This window comes from Carcharhinus amblyrhynchos, chromosome 33, assembly GCF_965287045.1.
Source record: "Carcharhinus amblyrhynchos chromosome 33, sCarAmb.v2.hapA, whole genome shotgun sequence".
Taxonomy (NCBI): domain Eukaryota; kingdom Metazoa; phylum Chordata; class Chondrichthyes; order Carcharhiniformes; family Carcharhinidae; genus Carcharhinus; species Carcharhinus amblyrhynchos.
This window is the reverse complement of record NC_137356.1, coordinates 15,851,707-15,872,661: the sequence shown is the minus strand read 5'-3', so window position 1 is coordinate 15,872,661 and position 20,955 is coordinate 15,851,707. Positions and strand designations below refer to the sequence as shown.

General features: G+C 41.3%; 1 protein-coding gene across 3 annotated transcripts in view; it reads left to right on the top strand.

Annotated features, from left to right (window-relative positions):
- Nucleotides 1-20,955, top strand: part of pbx4 (pre-B-cell leukemia transcription factor 4) — a 366,564-nt gene that overhangs the window by 50,703 nt on the left and 294,906 nt on the right. The gene's annotated exons all lie outside the window — the stretch shown is intronic.

Genomic DNA, 20,955 nt, shown 5'->3' with positions numbered 1-20,955 from the left:
CATGAGCACTGGGGAGCTCCATGCACATGATCCTAGTATTAGGGAATGGCAGCTATGAAGCCAGCACCGTGCATCAGAGGGGGCCTCACCAGACTATTTGATGACACACAGGTGGGAAAATATACCAGGTTCCCCCCCACTTTCTCACAATCAACAATCACCAATCACCTCAGTAGCTGCTATGCTCCAGCTCTCACCCAAACCCCACACCTGTGACACCTCATCACCATTGTAAATGTTCACTCTCCCACCTTTCCCTATCCGTTTCATTTAAGGACAAACCGCCATCAGTGGTACAGCCAGCTGGAGTCATGTCCGAGCTGCGACCTCTTGAGAAGTGAGCCCTTGAGCTGGCCAGGGAGGAGGAAAAGCGTGCTTGTGCTGCTAGTGAAGACACTAAGAAGTCTCACAACATCAGGATTTATTTGGTAGCAAATTTATTTTGCTACCAAATAAACCTGTTGGACTTTAACCTGGTGTTGTGAGACTTCTTGCTGTGTTTACCCCAGTCCAATGCCAGCATTTCCACATCATGACTGCTAGTGAAGTGCAGGCAGCAAAGAAACATGAGAATCCTCAATGTATATGCTGTCATTCCTCCAGTCTCAAGTGAGTAATCAGTGTCTCCTATAATGCAGCAATGCTATGTGTCTTCTCTTGCTGATGACCGAAAGAGGCCACACCATCCCCTTGCCATCTTGGAATCACTGGACTCCAGCAGCTGTTCAGAGGGGGACTTTTCCAGCCCCACAATGGAAGATGCATCACAGCTGTCACCCACACCTGGCACCAGCTCAGATACTTGCACCTCTGTGGGTCCAATAAGTAGGTCACTCACTGGTGAGCACCTCTCAGCTGATGAACATAGCAGGCAGAGGCAGGCCACTCCCAGGGAACTGACAGTCGGAGGGATGCTGGAGCCCAAGATTCTGCTGAACCTCAGGCTGATGATGTGCCTCTGGGCCTGATCGCCCCATAGCTGTTGGAGCTGCAGAGGCAGAGTTGAGAGTCTCGGGAAGAGATGACAGCAGCTGTCCTCGGACTGCAAGGCCAATTAGAGGAGTCCCATTGCCTTCTGTCTGAGGAGGTGGCACTGTCACTGCAGCAACAACACTGCGAAGTTGGTGTCTGCAGTGCTGGATGTGCATTCCATGACAGGAGGTGTCTGCACCATGTTGCAGGACTTGACTATATGATGCAGGCACTGATGGTGCCAGAGGACGACAGAGCTTCTCGATCCCATTCCAGCTGCACCCCCAGCCCATGGAGAGGCACAGGGGCTCCTGGGAACCTGGAGGGAAGAGATTTGGCAGGACTACAGCCTGGTGCCCTCCAGCTAGACTGCCCCTCTTCCCTGTGAGCGACATGTCTTCAGCTGCCCCTGGGCATCAGTCCAGCATCCATGCTGCCCAAAAGCAGGCCTCGACCATCTTTGACACCTGTCAAAAGTCATCACAGGTAAAAGATCACTGAAGTTAGCAGGCTGCCTGAATCTTAGTTGTGGATCTTGGGGAGACAGCTAGATGTAATGGGTAGGTAAGGAAGATTAATAAACCACAGGCAATCAAATGAGAACAGTTGAGTGTAGACACTATTTTCAGTAAGGTCACCATTTTGTTCTGAGTGTTTGTCAGTAAATTTCACTTTGTTCACCGCAAAGCCTCCACCTTATATGTGCCATCAAGCTTGGAGGAACCACTGCACTCATCCAGTGCTTCATCCCTGTGAAGTGTGAGAATGCCAGGTCCCAGTAAGGACGGGTGCCCTCAGCTGTGATATGGACAGGAAAAAGGACACTGGAAGCACAGCCTGCATACCAGTCTTCACAACCCCATTAAAACAGTCCCCCCCAAACCCTTTCCCCGATTATAGCAACTCATGGCCCCAGAGTTGAACCTGTTCATGTTCCTGGAGACTTCTCTGGTGCTGGAGTGGGGAGAAGAAAGTGAAAGAGAGTCTCAGTGAGAGTGTTCAGTAATGACATGCTAATGTATTAAAATGAGCTTTCTGCAGTCCCGTGACGCGTTTCAGGGCGCTCCATTGGCGAGGGGCTGGGAAGATCAGAGTTTAACCTTGCCAGCCCAAATCGATGCTTTCCAGATTTGGTGCATGCACTGCCATCCCTATAGATGGAGAGTGCTAGCTCAAAACTGTCCATATAGTGTATAAAGCCACAGTTCAGTTTATAGGATGCCAGGGCTTGCCTATGGAATTGGTCTTTGGGTCCAGGTGTGAGGAAGATATGAGGTGCAATTGTAAAATTGGTAAATTTGTTACTGTTTCATCAGGGTGACCATTTACAGTGATCACATCTGCATTAATGTGACCTTGCTACTGAGGAATTATTGACTTCTAAAACAAATGTAAGGTATTTGGGATTTCTCATTTAAGGAAGTTCTCAATGTAATAAGCACTGAAGTTATTTACTGTGGTAATGCAGTGAGAAGCATTTTTTATATTGAGCATATTTTCTTTAAAGTTTATCTTGTTGTTTGCTGTTTTGACTGACCTGTGCCTTTGAAATTTCTGCACTTTTTAGTTAATGTTGGGCTGCACAGTGGTTAGCACTACTGCCTCACAGTGCAGCGCCAGGGACCCAGGTTCGATTCCCGGTTTCGGTCACTGTGCCTGAAGGTTGAACATGCATCGCCAGGTGCTCCTGTTTCATCCCACAGTCCGAAAGACGTGCTGGTTAGGTGCATTGACATGATAAATTATCCCTCAGTGTACCCAAACAGGTGCCAGTGCGTGGCAACTGGGGGATTTTCATAGTAACGTAATAGCAGTGTTAATGTAAGCCTGTTTGTGACTAATAAGTAAACTTTAACTCTGGCTGCAGAGGTGACCTCGCTTTGTAGAGAAGAGCTCTCCTACTGCTCCATGGTTATATTTTCATTACAAAACATACATATAATATTGAAATGAAAGCGCAGTACTACAGATACTGAAATAAAAGAGAAAATGCTGAAAATACTCAAGATCTGGCAGCATCGGTGGAGAGAGAAACCAAGTTAACAGGCTGATTTTTGTTAATTGGATGGATGGCCTATCATCAGAAGGAAATGTGTGTCACTGGTGTGCCTTTCTTTCTAATTTCACATATGGCATTCAAGGTGTTGCTATGGAAATTTGCATCATCAGATGGAGGCAGAGAAACTGGGTGAATGGAATGTAGTCCTTTAAAGGGTGCAGGGTATGAGGAATAGTAAAACATTTTCCTAAGTTAGAATGAGAGCTCTTTATGACCCAGTTGGGGGTATAGAAATGAGGAATTAACATTACAATTTATTGCTATTTTTTCTGTACAATTTCCATTCCCCCAGTAGTTATTTCTGTTTGACTCCTTGCAGATAGTGTTTTATTGGAGCTGCACACCTTTTGTTTGTAATGAACGTGTAGACCTCAACAGTGACACCTGGCCTGTACAGTCTGTGCATTTGCAGGAGTGGTGAATGATGATCAGAACCATATTGACTTTTCACTCCCTAACCCAGAAGCATTGTGTTTGGATGCTGGAGGACCTCAACTACTGTCTTGGCTAGTATGTTAACAGCATAGATGAGTTCATCTGTGATCTTTGTGGTGTGTACTTTCATCTCAGTTACTCTGGCTAACATCACCAATTTCTCTGGCAGTCCTTAGTATTTGAATTTGGACAGATCTGCTATCTGTTTGTCCCAATTGATTTCACATAGTCTCTGTTGCAGCTGGCAGATGGAGAGGCAACACAGATTATGTTTTACACTAAAGCTCTAATTGGAATATGAGTTGGTTCAAGATAGAGGCTCCTTTTTAAGTCCCCCTTGCAGTTTAAAATTGGCCTTCATGTAAAATAAGCTTTCCCATCAGATGGGTTGTTATAATCAAGGTATAGAAGTAAAGAATTAGTTCTGTAGTCTATGGCTGTTTTATTGAATGATTTGCAGCATTAGATGTGTACACTCACGGGAACTATTTTTACCTTAAACTATGTCAGAATTGTGAAATTATTGATTAAAAAAAATCTTGAATTGTGAGGGTTTATGACAAAGCCAGCATTTATTGCCATCCTCACTTGTCCTTGAGAAGGTGATGAAGTGCTTCCCTCAACTGTTGTGGTCCATGAAGCCTGCTGTTGCTCAATGTGAGGCTATCCCAAATCCCAAAAGGGAAACTTGGAACGTTGATTTTTTTAAGTTTTTTGTGATTTTTGGAAAAAATGTAAGAAGAGATTAAACCAGATGAGGAAGAGCTTCAGCCTTGTAAATTATTCAAATAAACAAAATGTTTATTTTAAACTTTAAAAACATATAATGCAACAATAAGGAACAACATTTGCAATTAACTACAGCAACGGTTACCCATTGCTACAGCATACTTAAGTTATCCTCCCAATCCAAATCTGTCTACTTTTCTAAACTCCAAGAATGCACCTTCCCAAAACCACATCCACAAGTTTTAACACTATGAGCCAAAGCTGGCAAATAGTTACGACACAGGACCTTTAATTTTCTTTTGGGAAACCTTTCATCCAGTTTAGAGTAGAATTTATGGGGCCTCAGACTACTTTCTTTTTGCATAACAGCTTGATTCTCAGAGCTCTGCTTTGAACTAGGTGTTGGGTATATTCTGGGCCCTTAGACTGTTTGTCTGCACTTTGCTTAACAAAGTATCTGTTTCACCCTGTTACTAGGCTAATTTGCAGCTCACGTTGTCAGTGCAGATAAAGCCCTACCAGTTCCTTTTATTAAATCCAGTTCTTAATTTTTCATTTATTCCTAACTGTATACTCAAAGTGCTGTTGTGGAGGGAGTGCCAGGATTTTGACCAGTGACAGTGAAGGAACAGCATTATAGTTCCAAGTCAGGATGAAGTGCGACTTCGAGGGGAACTTCCTGCCTTCATTCTTTTCGGTTCTAGACATCACCAGTTTTGAAGTTGTGAAATGCATCTTTTTGTGCCATTGTGCTACAGATGGAGGGAGGGAATGTTTAAGGTATGGATGGGGTGCCAGAACTCAAGTGGGTAGCTTTGTCTTGGACGGTGTTAACTACTTGAGTGTGGTTAGAGCTGCATCCAGGCAAATGGCGAGAATTCTATCCTGATTTGCCTCGCTGCACAGGCTTTTGAGAGTCAGGAGATGAGTTACTCGCTGTGGATTTCTCCACCCTAGACTTGCTTTTGTAGCAACAGTTTTTATATGGTTGGTCTAGTTCAGTTTCTGGTTAATTGTAATCCTCAGGACAGTGATGGGGATTTTGCAATGGTAAAGACATTGAATGTTGCGATGGTAAAGACATTGAATGTTAATTGGAGATGATAAGTTCTCTTTTGTTGGAGATGCCTGGCACTTGTGTGAATGTTACTTGCCACTTATTAACCTGAATAAAGTCCTAAGTTTTGTTGCATGGATTGTTTTTTCATCTAAGCAGTTGAGAACGTAATTGAGCACTGTAATCATCAGCGAATATTTCCACTTCTGATGAAGCTTAGCTACTGCTTCATCAGTGATGGAGAGCCTCCTATTCTGTGCCACTCTCTATCATTCAACTTGGAGCGCTATTAGAATATTTAAACATGCTCATTACTATTAACAAAACTAAGAAGATGAAAGAATTTTTGAACTGTCAGTATAACATAAGCAAAAAGAAAAAGAAATCCGATTGCTTCAAAGCACAGTTCGTGTTTTGTAATCTTCAAGTATAATTCTGTAGGATGAGAGCGACTTTCCCTGTGTCACTTGCTGTTGTGATGTGGCAGATTAACATAGATAATTGGCTTGCTAACAGGAAACAGAATATGGGTTGTTTTTGGTTGATGAGATGTAAAGAGTGCTGTGCTGTGGGGATCAATGCTGGGGCCTTGACTTTTAACAATTAATTTAAATAATTTGAATGAATGGACCAACGATATGGTTGCTAAGTCTACCGATGATAGAAAAATAGGTAGGAAAGTACTTTGTGAAGAACACATAAGGAGGCCAGATGTGATAGTGTACAAATGAAGCAGTGGCCTGATAGGAAAAATGGTCAAGTATTTAGTAAGGACAGCAGAAACCAATATCCTGGGTGAATTCTGTGGGGGACCGAAGAAGTGATCGAGCCACGACCCGGAGGGCAGAGATGGACGCCAGCACAAGGTAAGATTAACCTTGGTCTCTCTCTTGGATTGGTGCTACGACCCCTCGTCCCTAGCGGAGGACACTAACGGGTGACAGTGTTCGAATCTAAACTACTGTGAGTGGTGGTCAGGGTCAAGGACCCAGTTTGTTGTCAGCCTATGGTCAGGGACCCCTTGATCTCGTGTGGATCTGGATCAAGGTTATACAGGCTTGAGTTTGGGTCAGGGACCCAGAGATTTGATTCTGGTACTGCTTTGGGTCGGGGACCCTGTGATTTGATTTCTGTACCAGGAATTTTTTTTTACTGTTTTGCCAAGGGCAGGTTTACTGACGTCATGGGCCAAGTTTTAGACAACATGGGGGGCAATTCTCTGCTGTTTTTTATATGTTCTGAGTATCCTGATCAGGAACGTAATTTACGTTGATTATCCGCTGTTTTGAATAGTAAATTGGGTAAAAATATTTGGCCACTAGGCAACACATGGAACCTAGAAAATTGCACTGCCGCAGAAAAAAATGCTAGTTTAAAATGGAAAATATTAATTTCAAATTGGAAAAAGGAGTCAGCTAGACGTCATGAAGCCCTGGAGTGCAAATGCCAAATTTTGGTATTATCATCGTCCCACAAGATATTTACGATATTAGATATAGCTAACGAGTTCTGTCCATCCTCTTGAACTTTAACTCACAGGATTTGTTCATTACAGAAAATAAGGCATAAAGGAGTTGGAGAAACAAGGTTGGGGATGAGGGAGTCACAAAATTTGTTTTGTTCAATATACCACTGCTTGTATTACTAACACCATGTAAGCTGATAAGAAAATGTATAATTATTGAATTGATCCTTGTAGTGGGCGCAGTCTTGGGATAGAATCAGCAGTTAGTGTGGACAGCTCTCTATGTCCAAGATTCGGCCATATACCGCATGTAGTTTTGTGATTAAAAACTAGCTGATTTTTAGAAAAGCAAACATTGTTAAGTTTAATTATCATAACTCGGGGAAACAAGAAATTCTCCAGTACAACACAGAAAAGGACATAGGTTAAGTAAGTGGACAAAGTCAGGCAAATGGAATATAAAGAGAGTAACATGACATTTTTAGCAGGAAGAATAAAAAAGAACAATATTATATAAATGGTGATTTCCAAAATTTGATGTGCAGAAGGATCTGGGTGTTCTGGTGCATGAGTTGCGTAAGATTAGTATGCAGGTTGGGGAAATAATTGGGAAAGCTAATAGAATGTTATTGTTTATTGCAAGGAGAATTATGCTTCAGTTATACAGGGCATTGTTGTGACCACATCTGGAGTACTGTATACAGTATTTCTTCACTGTATCCCAATACATGTGACAATAAATCAAAACAAATGTAAATGCATTGTTAGCAGTTCAGTGAAGGCTTATTGCAGTAATATTGAATTTTCAGTGGCACAAATTTTGGCCTTCTGTGAGAGTTTGCTGCCATGGTGGATGGGCCCTGAGAATCATGCCCACTGATATTAATGATATAAATAAAGTTTTAGTTTTTCTGAGTGTAACATTTAAAATCAGAATAGCCAAAAAATGTCTTGTCAGTTGGATGACATGGTGGCACAGTGGTTAGCACTGCTGCCTCTCAATGCCAAGGACCTCGGTTCAGTTCCAGCCTCTGGTCAGTGTCTGTGTAGAGTTTGCACGTTCTCCCTGTATGTGTGGGTTTTCTCCTGGTGCTCCGGTTTCCATCCACAGTCCAAAGATATGTGGATTAGGTGGATTGGCTATGCTAAATTAACCCTAGTGTTGGGGACTAGCAGAATAAAATGCATGGGGTTATGGGTATAAGGCCTGGGTGGGATTGTGTTCAGTGCAGATTTGATGGGCCAAATGGTCTCCTCCTGTCCTGTGTGATTCAATGATCAGTTGAATTTCCAAGTAAAATGTTACAATATTTTGTTATCTCACTATATATGATTTGTCATTAGCTAGGAGTAATAATATATGTCCACTGAGCACTCGGTTCAACTCTTTGCTAAAAATGGCAAGGCACCAAATCTTTTATTTCAGACATTGGAATATGTTTTGTTGTATTTAATTTAACTTTAAATGTAGGACTTACCACACAAGTGAGGAACGATTGAGGACATTGGATCTGTACTCATTGGAGTTTAGAAGGATGAGGGGGGGGATATTTTTGGAACTTACAGGATACTGCAAGGCCTGGATAGAGTGGACGTGGAGAGGACGTTTCCACTAGTAGGAAAAACTAGAACCAGAGGGCACAACCACAGCTAAAGGGACGGACCTTTAAAACAGAGATGAGAAGGAATCTCTTCAGCCAGAGAGTGGTGAATCTGTGGAACTCTTGGCGCAGAAGGCTGTGGAGGCCAGGTCATTGAGTGTCTTTAAGACAAAGATAGGTTCTTGATTAATAAGGGGATCAGGGGTTATGAGGAAAAGGCAGGAGAATGGAAATGAGAAAAATATCAGCCATGATTGAATGGCGGAGCAGACTCGATGGGCCGAGTGGCATAATTCTACTCCTATGTCTTATGGTCTTATGAAGTTGTTATTACAAGTCTTATGAAACTTTCAGATAACTTTATTCTTGGACTTTCTGCTAGAAATTGATAGTGCCATTGTACTGTAATTAGATGTGTAAAAAAGTAAATCCAGATAAAAGAAATTACTGCCCAAAAGATTAAAGGTCTTTGGACTTTAAAACAAAATGTTAAATTCTGGTTGGTTGTCAGCAGTTGAGAACTAGAAAAGGTTGTTTGATCATCTTCTTACATCATAAATTGACTGGGAAGAATGGGCATTGGTTTTCATTGTTTTTGTCATACTAGTAGTTGGGTTATGAGTGTGGTCTTTCCTCAATTTATGGCCCTTCGGATTCTGTAAGGTTGCAATTCCTTGTCAGGTGGACAAGGTATTTACCGATAACCCACGACCCATGAGCTTGGGAAAAAAAGACTTGGTGATTTGTCTCATCATGAGGCCAGCATAGGCAAACTTAATTCACATTCCGGCAGGTTCAATGGTCTTCTGCTCCCACTAGTTGTCCTACCGAATTGCCAGACTAGCTGAGATCAGTGGGAATTCAACTGGGATACACTGACTTTACAACTGAACTGTTTATCTGTGTGAAAACTGTGCTTGAAACAATGTGCATGTGTACAGTTTTTTAATGCATTGATTTAAATTAATATAATTATAGCCATATATTGTGATTGATTGCCATTCAAAAGATAATTTAACTTCCTCCTTTGGATGAAGAGATATTATCTAAAGAAAATTGTAAAGTCTTTTAAAAAAAAACCTTATTTTCCTACCTTTTGGCTTTCGAGAATCAGCAGCTGACTAGGTGTACAAAGACCCAAATCAATGGCCAGATGTGACCCTAGAGCTTCTAACTGATGGTGTCACTCTGGAAAGGGCTAGATCACAGGAGCTAGAGCTCTGTCATTGTGATGATGCTAGAAGCTTCAGTGAACATCGTTATCTTGAAAGGCTCTCCCATGAACGTAGGAAGAGGAGCAGGCCATTTAGCTTCTCAAACCTATTTTTACTATTTGGTGAGATGATTGGCTAATGTATGATTTAATCTATATCCTACTGGTAAATTGAACCACATCAATCTCAGTTTTAAAATTAACAATTGACCAAGCCTCAACTGTCGTTTGTGGAACTGAGTTCCAAACTTCTACCTTTTTTGTGTAAGATGTGTTTTCTAATTTGACTTGAAAAGTTGTGTCCCCTCGCCTTGGATTCCTCAATCTTTCATCCATTGTTCTATCCACTTCGCTTAATATCTGGCACTTAAGTTAAATCACCCCATAACCATCTAAATTTCAAGGAATACAACTGCAATTTCTGCATTTTATCCTCATATTTTAATCCTTGGAATTCAGAAATCATTTTTGTAAGCTACGTTGCATTCCCTCCAAAGCCAGTGAAAACTTCACAATGTTTGGTGCCCAGAACTGCTCACTGGAATGGAGGCATTGTGTAATTAAGGCTTTGAATAGCTGTAGAGTGACTCTCATCTCCTTGTCTTGTAGTCTTTTAGATATAAAATTCAGCAGTCTGTTACCCTTTTTAATTATGTGCATAAACCCTTATGTCCCTCTGGACCTCCCACTATTTTCTAACTTCCATTTTGAAAATAATCTTCTGTTCTATGCTCTGTAAGTCTAAAGTTGATGACTTGATATTTGTCTGCAGTTTTGCCTGTTCAGTTACTCTTTGTGCTTCAGCATAAAGTGGGTGGCATGGTAGCAGTGGTTAGCACTGCTGCTTCACAACGGCAGGGACCCGGGTTCAATTCCAGCCTCTGGTCACTATATCTGTGTAGAGTTTGCACATTCTCCCCGTGTCTGCATGGGTTTCCTCTGGGTGCTCTGGTTTCCTCCCGCAGTCTGAAAGACGTGCTGGTTATTTGCATTGACCCGAACAGGTGCTGGAATGTGGCAGCTAGGGGAATTTCACAGTAACTTAATTGCAGTGTTGCACACTGCATTTCACAGTATTTCACAGTAACTTAATTGCAATGTGAGCATTACTTGTGACTAATAAATAAACTTTAACTTTTAACTTTTTAGCACTATGTGATCAACAAACTGGGATTTGTGACTCTCCACCCTATCATGCACATTATTAACAAATACAGTAAATGATTCAGCCCTTAACACAAATCCCTGTGACACCATTAGTTACATACTTCTATTTAGTAGCCTTGCCCATTATCCTTGCTCCATTTCCTACTGATCAACCAATTTCAACCAGGTCAGTAATTTGCCATCAATTTAATGGGCTTCAACTTTTAGTCAACTATCTTTTAGATAAGAGAGGGAATTAAGGGTTATGGGGAGAGGGCGGGAAAGTGGAACTGAGCAGCGACAGATCAGCCATGATCTTATTGAATGGCGGGGCAGGCTCGAAGGGCTGGATGGCCTACTCCTGCTCCTATTTCTTATGTTCTTATGAGAACTTTATGGACTTGTAGAAAGCATTCAATATAAATAACTTTCATAGACATTCCCCTGAGAGTTGATTTAGTTACCTCTTCAGAAACTCCAATCGGGTTCATCAGGTGTGATTTCTCCTTTACAAATCCATGCAGGCTTTCTCCGATTAGCTGGAACTTTAAGGTTTTTAAGTTGGGCTATCCTTAATTATGGATTCCAGTAATTGTCTGATAATAGATCTTAACAGATTCACAATTCTCTGGTTTCCCTCATCCTTATTAAATAGCTGAGTGATGTACTTTTTCCAATATAAAGGAGCAGCCCCTGAATTGAGAAAACTTTGGAAAGTCATAGTAATCTTCAATATTCTTAATTACTTCCTTTTAAAACTGCTGAAAACTGATTCTGGGGACCTGTCACTCTTTAATGCAATCATCTTCATGACCATTTTTAACTTACTTGCGTTAATTATGCTCAGCCTGTGTTGCTGATATGACATTAGTTTATTTGGATACGCTTCATACAAGTCTTTTCCCCTTACTGTCAATGATGTCAAATAATTATATTATGTCCTTTATTTCCTTGATATCACCATTATCAGTTTTAAAGGCACCAACATAGTACCTGATTACCGTCTTTTTATTAATGTATTTCTAAGAGTTTTTAAAAAGTTAATGTTGATACTTGTTTGTAGATCTTGCTTTGTGTTTTGCAACCCATTGCTGCTCTTTGTACCACTCTCATTTCCTAGAATCTGTAATATTTTTGTAGTTTTGTATGCCTTTTCTTATATTTTCTCTTACCTCTTTAGTTATGTATGGCTTTTTATGATCTTGTTAGATCTAGTTAGCAATTGTGAAGATGCTGCATCAGAAACCTCAAGTTATGTTGTGAAGCCAGACTAGACCCCAGCTATTTTTCTATTTTGGCATAAATGTGAAGAAAGGATGCTTCACCTCATGAGTGAGTACACTGATAAATTAGGGATTTTTAAAATCAAAACAAGCTTTATTCATAGTACATTTTAAATATACCTCTAACAAAATGAAACATTTTAACTCTTAAATGTTGAATAATCTTTAAATATGAAAAGAAGCAAATTTCTAACTTCTATTCGGTTCCAAGTAAGCAATATTTATTTTACAGACTCACATCCCACTTTAAAATTAGCAAATACAGGGATACTTACTTTGACTTGGATTAACATCTTTGGAGTTGCCAGAGATTTTGTAGCAAGAGAGAGAGAGAGAGCGAGATACTTGTAGGCTTCTATCTTTAAACAGCCATCTTCAGCAACTGAACACAAAGCTGTTTTTACTTGGCCAAGAACCTCCCCTTAACCCAATATCACATGACTTGCATACCCAACTCTCAATTCCATTACTTTAATCGAGAAAACACCTCAAAGGACTTCCTCTTAAGAAAGCAAAACTTAAGCCTTCTACTAAATAAACAGTTGCATGGCTAAAATGAGTAATTCTCCTGTGTTTCAGCATCTGCGCTATTACTGCCAGAAAAACCGACTGCTTGCATCTAAACAGAGGGTGAAATCTTCCTACTCTTCATGCCAATGGGAACTTCTCGTCCCACCAATGGTGTACCCCAACTGCAGTTCCCTGGTGGCAAGGGGTGGAATCAGTGGGAAATCCCATTGGTAGCAGCGGGTCCAGAAGATTCTGTTTCTGGTCAATGATGTGCCGCCTCCTGCCACTGAGAAATATACTGTGGGGAGGCCAGAGAATGTCATCCTGTATCTTAAACATAAAATATATTAATAGCACAATATCCTTGCAGAATATCTGCTTTAATTGTGCAGAGTGCTTTGGAATGAATTTTATGACTGTTAAAAAGATTCCCCGTATTTTCTATTTTTTGAGGTCTTCTGGTTTTTCATGATCAGGGCATATACTAGTGGCATAAGCAAGCTGAGACTGAGAACTTTAGTGACCTGTTTAACCCTGAGGGAATAGGTCTGAACCTCAGAATATATTGTCATTTACCAGAGAAATTTGGTAGTGGAGAACTATTTACAAAAGTGGTTGATTTGTTTGCCCAGCCTGTAGGTAAGAATTGTGTGGAGAAGGGCTTTCTTTTCAAGGTGAACAATATTTCCTTCTGTTGTAATCTCGTGTTACTTGCAAGTGTTGATTCTGCCATAAATTCGCTCTGCATAGTTTTTAAAATCTGATTTATTATCAACATTTGAAGTTGTAGGATTGCAAGGGGCCTGTGGAATCGCTGGAGTTGACTGAGAAAGCAACTTATTTTCAACGCCCAGAGTCACTACAGCTTCTCAATTAAGATACAGCCACTCTGGGATTGTTTTGTGGTGCGTGTCGATGCAAGGCACTTTTTAAAAACACTGCTAATTATTTTAATGAGTACTTCGTAAGTAAATACAAATTGTAGAGTTATGTAACTTTAAAGCCACAACCATTTTTCTTGACACGAGACTCCTAGTTGCTCTGTACTTCCTCTTGTTTTGGATCCAGTGCTAATTTGTGCAATATGATTTCCCTTGGGTATGGTGGGAAATGAACTAAGTTTCCCCAAACTAAATGCAGTCTCTTGTTCTCCCATTTCTTAATGAGGAAACCTAAACCTATTGTTGATTACTCTGTTCTCGAACCATTAAACATGCCATATTTCTGTCGTATTAGTTTATATTTTGGGGTATCTCTGCATACACCAACGAGAGAACTGTCTAGAAATGTCCCATTTTTCCCTTCCATGGGCATATGCTTTGGACTTATTAGAATGGATTGTTATTTGTGCTTGAAACTATTTGATATTCTTGATGAATATAGTTTCTGTAGAAAGAGATTGCATTGTGCTCCTTGCACAGACAGTATCCCTATTCTCATGTCTATTTGTACTATTTATAAATCCTAGATGTTATATTGGATTATTTAAAGGCAAGAACATATGGACATTTTAACTTGGTGCATTTCTGCTTGGTAGTTGGATATTTGTTGAGATGGGCACACTTTTATTGGTTGGATCAGTACAGCTACTCCAGGGTTGGTGCTGTGATTGGTGACACCAGAATGGCTACCAGCGAAGTAGAACAGGACCCTGGGTTCAAAAGCCAGGGATATTTAGAACACCATAAATATTGATTATCTATCTGCCTATCTATAAACAAAACGCTTTGCATCTATCATGTAACCTTTATATCAGACTCAAAAAGCAGCCATCAAAGTAGGTCTTAAATCTCAAAATGTGTCAACTCTGGTTATTGTGTAGTCTCACTGAGGCACAGCATCATATATCTATTAAGTTAAATCATTAAACGGCCAATTGACTAATCATGATTGAATTACAAAATGAGTATTCAGAAAACTGAGCAATGGAATCCTTTATTTCATTGCATTACATTTAATAGATGCACAAATATTATTGCATTATGAAAAGATACAAACTATACTGACTAAATCTGGTTACTTAATTGTTGTGACCAGGCCAGAAACTCCAGGGTGTTTATGAAGATAATCTATATCCTCAGTTTTTACCTTTGAATTTAGCAAGGGTGAGCATAAGGTGTTTCATTCCAGGAATTATTCAAGTGACCCTCCAGGAAGCTTTCATCAAAAAGATTATTTAAGAACACAGTCAAAAATGTAATGCGAAAAATTAGCATAACCCTGGAGAGAGGGGTAGAAACCATAAGATCAAAAGATATAGGAGTAGATTTAGGCCCATTTGGCCCATCGAGTCTGCTCTGCCATTCAGTCATGGCTGATATGATTCTCGTCCCCATTCTCCTGTCTTCTCCCCATAATCCTTGATCGCCTTTTTGTAAAAGAACCCTGCCGCCTTTCACTAGCTTCTAACAGTAACTCACAGACAGCAGTACGTTCAACTCTATATAGAGAGAGGGAAACAAGAACACTGCAGGCCAAACAACTTCTGCTTTGGACTTTACATGTGGAAAACACCTGACCTGTCAATCATGCTTCACCCAACAATTCCAACAGGGTTTTAAAAGCCTAAAACACTGCATTAATCCAGATTAAAAGCAAACAATAGGTCCATTAGCTTCAGCAACAGTTGGAGGTCACAGGCTACAAACATTACATCACCAATAAAACACCAGGGCCGGTTTGAAACATCTGCAGACAAACATGATTAAAATACATTTCTTAAAGACACAGTATCATCACATAATACTTCGTGGGAAATTTTACTTGTGTGAGTGCACTGGATTTCTAGCTTCTGCTTGATGCATCATGGAAATTGTAGCGTACATTTTGCTTGCATGAAAGTCCAAACTGAGAGTCACCATGGTACTTTCGTTGCCCAACTACTTGAATTTCAGCTTCTGGAGAAATGCATCGTACATGTTGGCTTTAGTTCTGTGGAGCAATAGTACTCGGGTGTGTTGTGATAAAGATAGCTAAAATAACTGAGTTGCAAGTGGCTGTGTGAAATGAAATTTAATTTTATGGATTAAGGTTATTAAATCCAGTGCACTCACCAAAGTAAAATCTCCAGTTGTGTATTCAGTAAAATAAAAGCAAAATTCTGCAGTTGCTGGAATCTGAAACAAAAACAGAAAATGCTGGAAAACCTCAGGTCTGACAACATCTGTGGAAAGAGAATAGAGCTAATGTTTTGAGTCTGGAAGACCCTTTAGAACATAAGAATAGGAGCAGGAGTAGGCCATCTAGCCCCTCGAACCTGCGCCGCCATTCAATAAGATCATGGCTGATCTGATAGTGGTTCAATTCCACTTACCCGCCTGCCCCCCATAACCCTTAATTCCTTTATTGGTCAGAAATCTATCTACCTGTGACTTAAATCCATTTAACGAGGTAGCCTCCACTGCTTCAATGGGCAGAGAATTCCAAAGATTTACTACCCTCTGGGAGAAGAAGTTCCTCCTCAACTCTGTTGTAAATTAACTCCCCCTTATTTTGAGGCTGTGCCCTCTAGTTCTTGTTTCCTTCCTAAGTGGAAATAATCTCTCTGCTTCTACCCTGTTTAGCCCCTTCAATATCTATATGTCTCTATAAGATCTCCCCTCAGCCTTTTAAAGTCCAATGAGTATAGGCCAAATCTACTCAATCTCTCCTCATAAATTAACCCCCTCATCTCTGGAATCAACTTGGTGAATCTTCTCTGCACTCTGGAGTACTGTGTGCCGTTTTGGGCGCCGCACCTGCGCAAAGATATTTTGGCCTTGGAGGGAGTGCAGAGGAGGTTTACTAGGCTGATACCGGAGTTGAGAGGGTTGAGCTATGAGGAGAGGCTGAATAAACTAGGCTTGTACTCGTTAGAGTTTAGAAGAATGAGGGGAGATCTCATTGAGACGTATAAGATGATGAATGGGATGGATAGGATAGAGGTGGAGAGACTCTTCCCGCTCAAAAAAGACAGTAGGACTAGGGGGCACAGCCTCAAGATAAAAGGGGGGCGGTTTAGAACGGAGTTGAGGAGGAACTTCTTCACTCAAAGGGTGGTGAATCTCTGGAATTCTCTGCCCGTTGAAGTGGTGGAGGCTGACTCGCTAAATATTTTTAAGACGCGGGTTGATGGATTTTTGATAAGCGAGGGGATTAAGGGTTATGGGGAGAGGGCAGGAATGTGGAACTGAGCCACAACAGATCAGCCATGATCTTATTGAATGGTGGGGCAGGCTCGAAGGGCTAGATGGCCTACTCCTGCTCCTATTTCTTATGTTCTTATGTTCAAAGCCAATATATCCTTTTGCAAATAAGGGGATCAAAATTGCACACACTACTCTAGTTGTGGCCTCACCACTACCTGTACAGTTGCAGCAAGACCTCCCTGCTTTTATACTTCATCCCCTTCGCGATAAAGGTCAACATTCCATTTGCCTTCTTGACCATCTGCTGCACCTGCAAACTGAATTTTAGCTGTTCATGCTCAAGGACTCCGAGGTCCCTCTGCACAGTAGCATGTTGTAATTTTTCACCATTTAAATAATAGTCCATTTTACTGTTATTCCTTCCAAAGTGGATAACCTCACACTTGCCAACGTTATACTCCATCCGCCAGATCCTCGCCCACTCAATTAGCCTGTCCACATCTCTCTGCAGACTTTCCGTGTCCTCCACGCAATTTACCTCCCCACTCATCTTAGTGTTATCCGCAAACTTTGTTACCCTACTCTTGGTCCCCTCCTCCAGATCGTCTATGTATGTGGTAAACCATTGAGGCCGCAGCACCGATCCCTGTGGCATGCCACTAGTCACCAACTGCCAACTGGAAAAGCACCCATTTATTCCAACTCTCTGCTTCCTGTTAGATAACCAATCCTCAATCCACGCTAACTCTTTACCCCACTCTGTGCACCTTAATCTTATGCAGCAACCTTTTGTGAGGCACCATATCGAACGCCTTCTGGAAATCTAAAAACACCACATCTACCAGTTCCCCCCTGTCAACCGCACTTGTTACATCTTCATAAAAATCCACTAAATTCGTCAAACACGACTTTCCCTTCATGCTGTATCTAATACTCAGCTTTGAGTATAATTTGTACCTTTGCACAATACAGTAATAGTTGTGTGTCTGTTAAATCTTGTGCAACGACACTGCTCTTATGTAGATTTCCCTCTTAGTAGTTTTTCCCAGTCTACCTTGGCCAGATCCTGTCTGCTCGCCCCAAATCCAAAACTTTTTTTTGCAACTTGTCTATTTGTTTGTCTATAACAAGATTAAATTGTTCTATGTTGTGCTCACTATCACTAAATTGCTCCCCCACCACCATCTCAACCACCTATCCAGCTCCACTCCCCAAAATTCAGTCTCGCACAGCTTCTGCCCTTGTTGGACCCTCTACATGTTGGCCTAAAACGTTTTCCTGTACACATTTCAGGAAATCCGCTCCAATCAAACCTTTAACACTGTCTATCCCAGTTAATGTTGGGAAAATTGAAATCACCTACTATAATTATCATATTGTTATTTTTACACGCCATTGTGAACTGTGCACATATTTACTCTCAATTTCCCACTGACTACCTGGGGTTTATAATATCTGGCAATGTATATGGCTACCCTTTTTTCCCCCTAAATTTTACTCACAAAGCTTCATTTGATGTCTCTTCCAAGAAATAATCTCTCCTTAATGCAGTAACTAACTCCTTAACTGATAATGCAATGCCTCGTCCTCTTTTACCTCTGCTTTGTCTCGTCTGAAGATTCTATATCCAGGGATGTTGAATTGCCAATTCTGCCCCTCCCTCAGCCATGTCTCTGTCACAATTCTATGTGGCAGTCGTCACCCTTATTCATTCATTTTACCAGCCATACTCCTGGCATTAAAGCAATAGCCATCCAAACTTGCCTTACTCCCTTGAAACTTTTTACAACTGTACTCCCTCTGACTTGATTGTTTTACTATATGATGCAGTGTTGTGCCCTTATTTTGCTAACAGTCTGTGTACCCTCCCACCTGTATTGTATTAATATTACTGAACTAGTAATCCAGCGGCTTGGACTAATGCTCCAGAGAGATGAGTTTAATTCCCACCGTGGGACCTGGAGAGAATGAAATCCAATTAATCTAGAATAAGAATTTGTGTCGTTGATAATGATTATGAAATAGCTGGATTGTTATAAGAACCTATTTGGTTTACGAATGTGCTTCAGGGAAGGAATCTGCTGTCCTTACCTGGTCTGACGGTTCTGAACCCACAGCAATGTGGAATTGCCTTCTGAAATTGCCTATCAAATTAATAGAAAATAAAGCACTTGTGGGATTCTGATGACCACCACCAACTTAAGAGCAATTAGAGGTGGGTAATAAATGAAGCCCTTCCCGTTGATGTTCACATCTGAAAATCAAATACTAAAAAAAAAACCTTCTAATGCAGAGCAAGCATGATTAATTGGGTGAAAACCATAACGATGGGTTAAGTAGGGATCTGGGCCAGATAAATTGGAAACAAAAGTTGGCAGATAAAATGGAAACTGAATAATGGGCTGTTTTTAAAGAAGAGATAGTTTGGGCACAGGCAAGGTACACTCCCACAAAGGGGATAAGTAGGGCAAATAAATCCTGAGCACCTTGGATACAAGAGATAGACTTTAAGGCGAAGAGAAAGTGTGCTTATGACAGGTGTCAGGTGAATGATTCAGCTGAAGACCAGGTTGAAGGATCAGAGTGTGAGTGAAAAAGCAAGCAAGAGAAGCCAAAAAGCTGTATGAAAAGACATTTGTGGCCAACAAAAGAACAAAGAATAATACAGCACAGGAACAGGCCCTTCAACCCTCCAAGCCTACACTGATCATGTGTTCCTAACTAGACCATCTGTTTGTATCCTTCTATTCCCAGTCTGTTCATGTGGCTATCTAAATAAGTCTTAAATAATCCTAGCGTGTCTGCCTCAACCACCTCACTTGGTAGTGCATTCCAGGCTCCCACCACCCTCTGTGTAAAATACGTCTCCCACATATCCATATTGAACCTTGTCCCCCTTACCTTGAACTTGTGACCCCTTGCTTTTGTCACTTCTGACCTGGGAAAAAGCTTCCAACTGTTCACCCTATCTATGCCCTTCATAATTTTGTAAACTTCTATTAGGTCGCCCCTGAACCCCTGTCTTTCCAGGGAGAACAACCCTAGTTTACTCAATCTCACCTCAAAGGCGGTTTGTGAGGAGCAGGAGCTGGGTGCATCACCCACAGGCAAAGTCAGCAGGGTCACTAATGGTGACCCTTACCTCCCACATCCTGCAAAAGGAGCATTGAACTGCCCTAACTGCCATCCTCTCCACCCAAACTTCCAACTGTCGCCACTCTGTGTTCCTGCTCTTTAAACTGTTTTCCTGCTCTTAAACTCAAAAGGAATTCAAAAGTATTCTATAAACCTATAAATTGTAAGAGGATGGTAAAAGGAGGAGTTAGTTACAGGCTGGTATTTAAAGTCGATAAGGCACCACAACTAATGAGGTGCATCCAGATACACTGAGGGAAGTAGTGGAAATTGTGGACACACTCAGTGGTCATAATTTTCCAATGTTCCTTAGACTTGGTGGTGCCACAGGACTGGAGAGTGGCAAATGTCGCACCCTTGTTCTGAAAAAACAAACAGTGGAGCCATGAGAGAAAAATTTTTCACACAGCAAATGATAGGGATCTGGAATGCACTGCCTGAGTGTGTGGTGGAGGCAGGTTCAATTGAGGCATTCAGGAGGGAATTAGATTATTATTTGAAAAGGAAGATGTGCTGGACTATGAGGAGAAGGTGTAGAGATGGTGGCGTTGGACTGGGGTAAACACAGTAAGAAGTCTCACAACACCAGGTTAGAGTCCAACCAGTTTATTTGATAGTAATCCCACAAGCTTTCGGAAATGGTGTTCCTTTGTTAGGTGTGTGGAAGGTTCCACACACCTGACTCCCTCTCTCTCTCCCTCTCTCTCTCTCTCTCCCTCCCTCTCTCTCTCTCCCTCCCTCTCTGGCTTATGGCCAATGGGGTCCCAGGAGGGTGTTCCAATACCCAGTGGGTTTCTTGTTGTTTGCCTGACAGGACACCGGGTCCACCCCCAGGTGTCCATCTCCATGCTGCTGCTTACATGTAACCTGTTAGCAGATTAAGCCAACTACAGGAATTTGTGGTGACAGAAAGTCTGGCCCAATCTGGGCTTCTAACAATAGGCTGGTGCATTTCAATGGGGTGCAATGATCTCCTGCCAAGTATCAGTAGGGTGCAGCGACCTTTGGTGGGAGATTGGTGAATCAGGCCCAGACAGGTTTGTATATTGTACAATTGGTCTGCCCGAGGTTTGACTGTGTTTGATTTTTAATATGCCCAATTCTTTAATTTAGGATATCCAATTTTATAAACCTTAAAACTAGGCCCTGTTTATGTCACAATGGGATTGAGGGTTATAGATATGCCTAGTAGGTAGGGATATGATCAGTGCAACTTGTGGGCT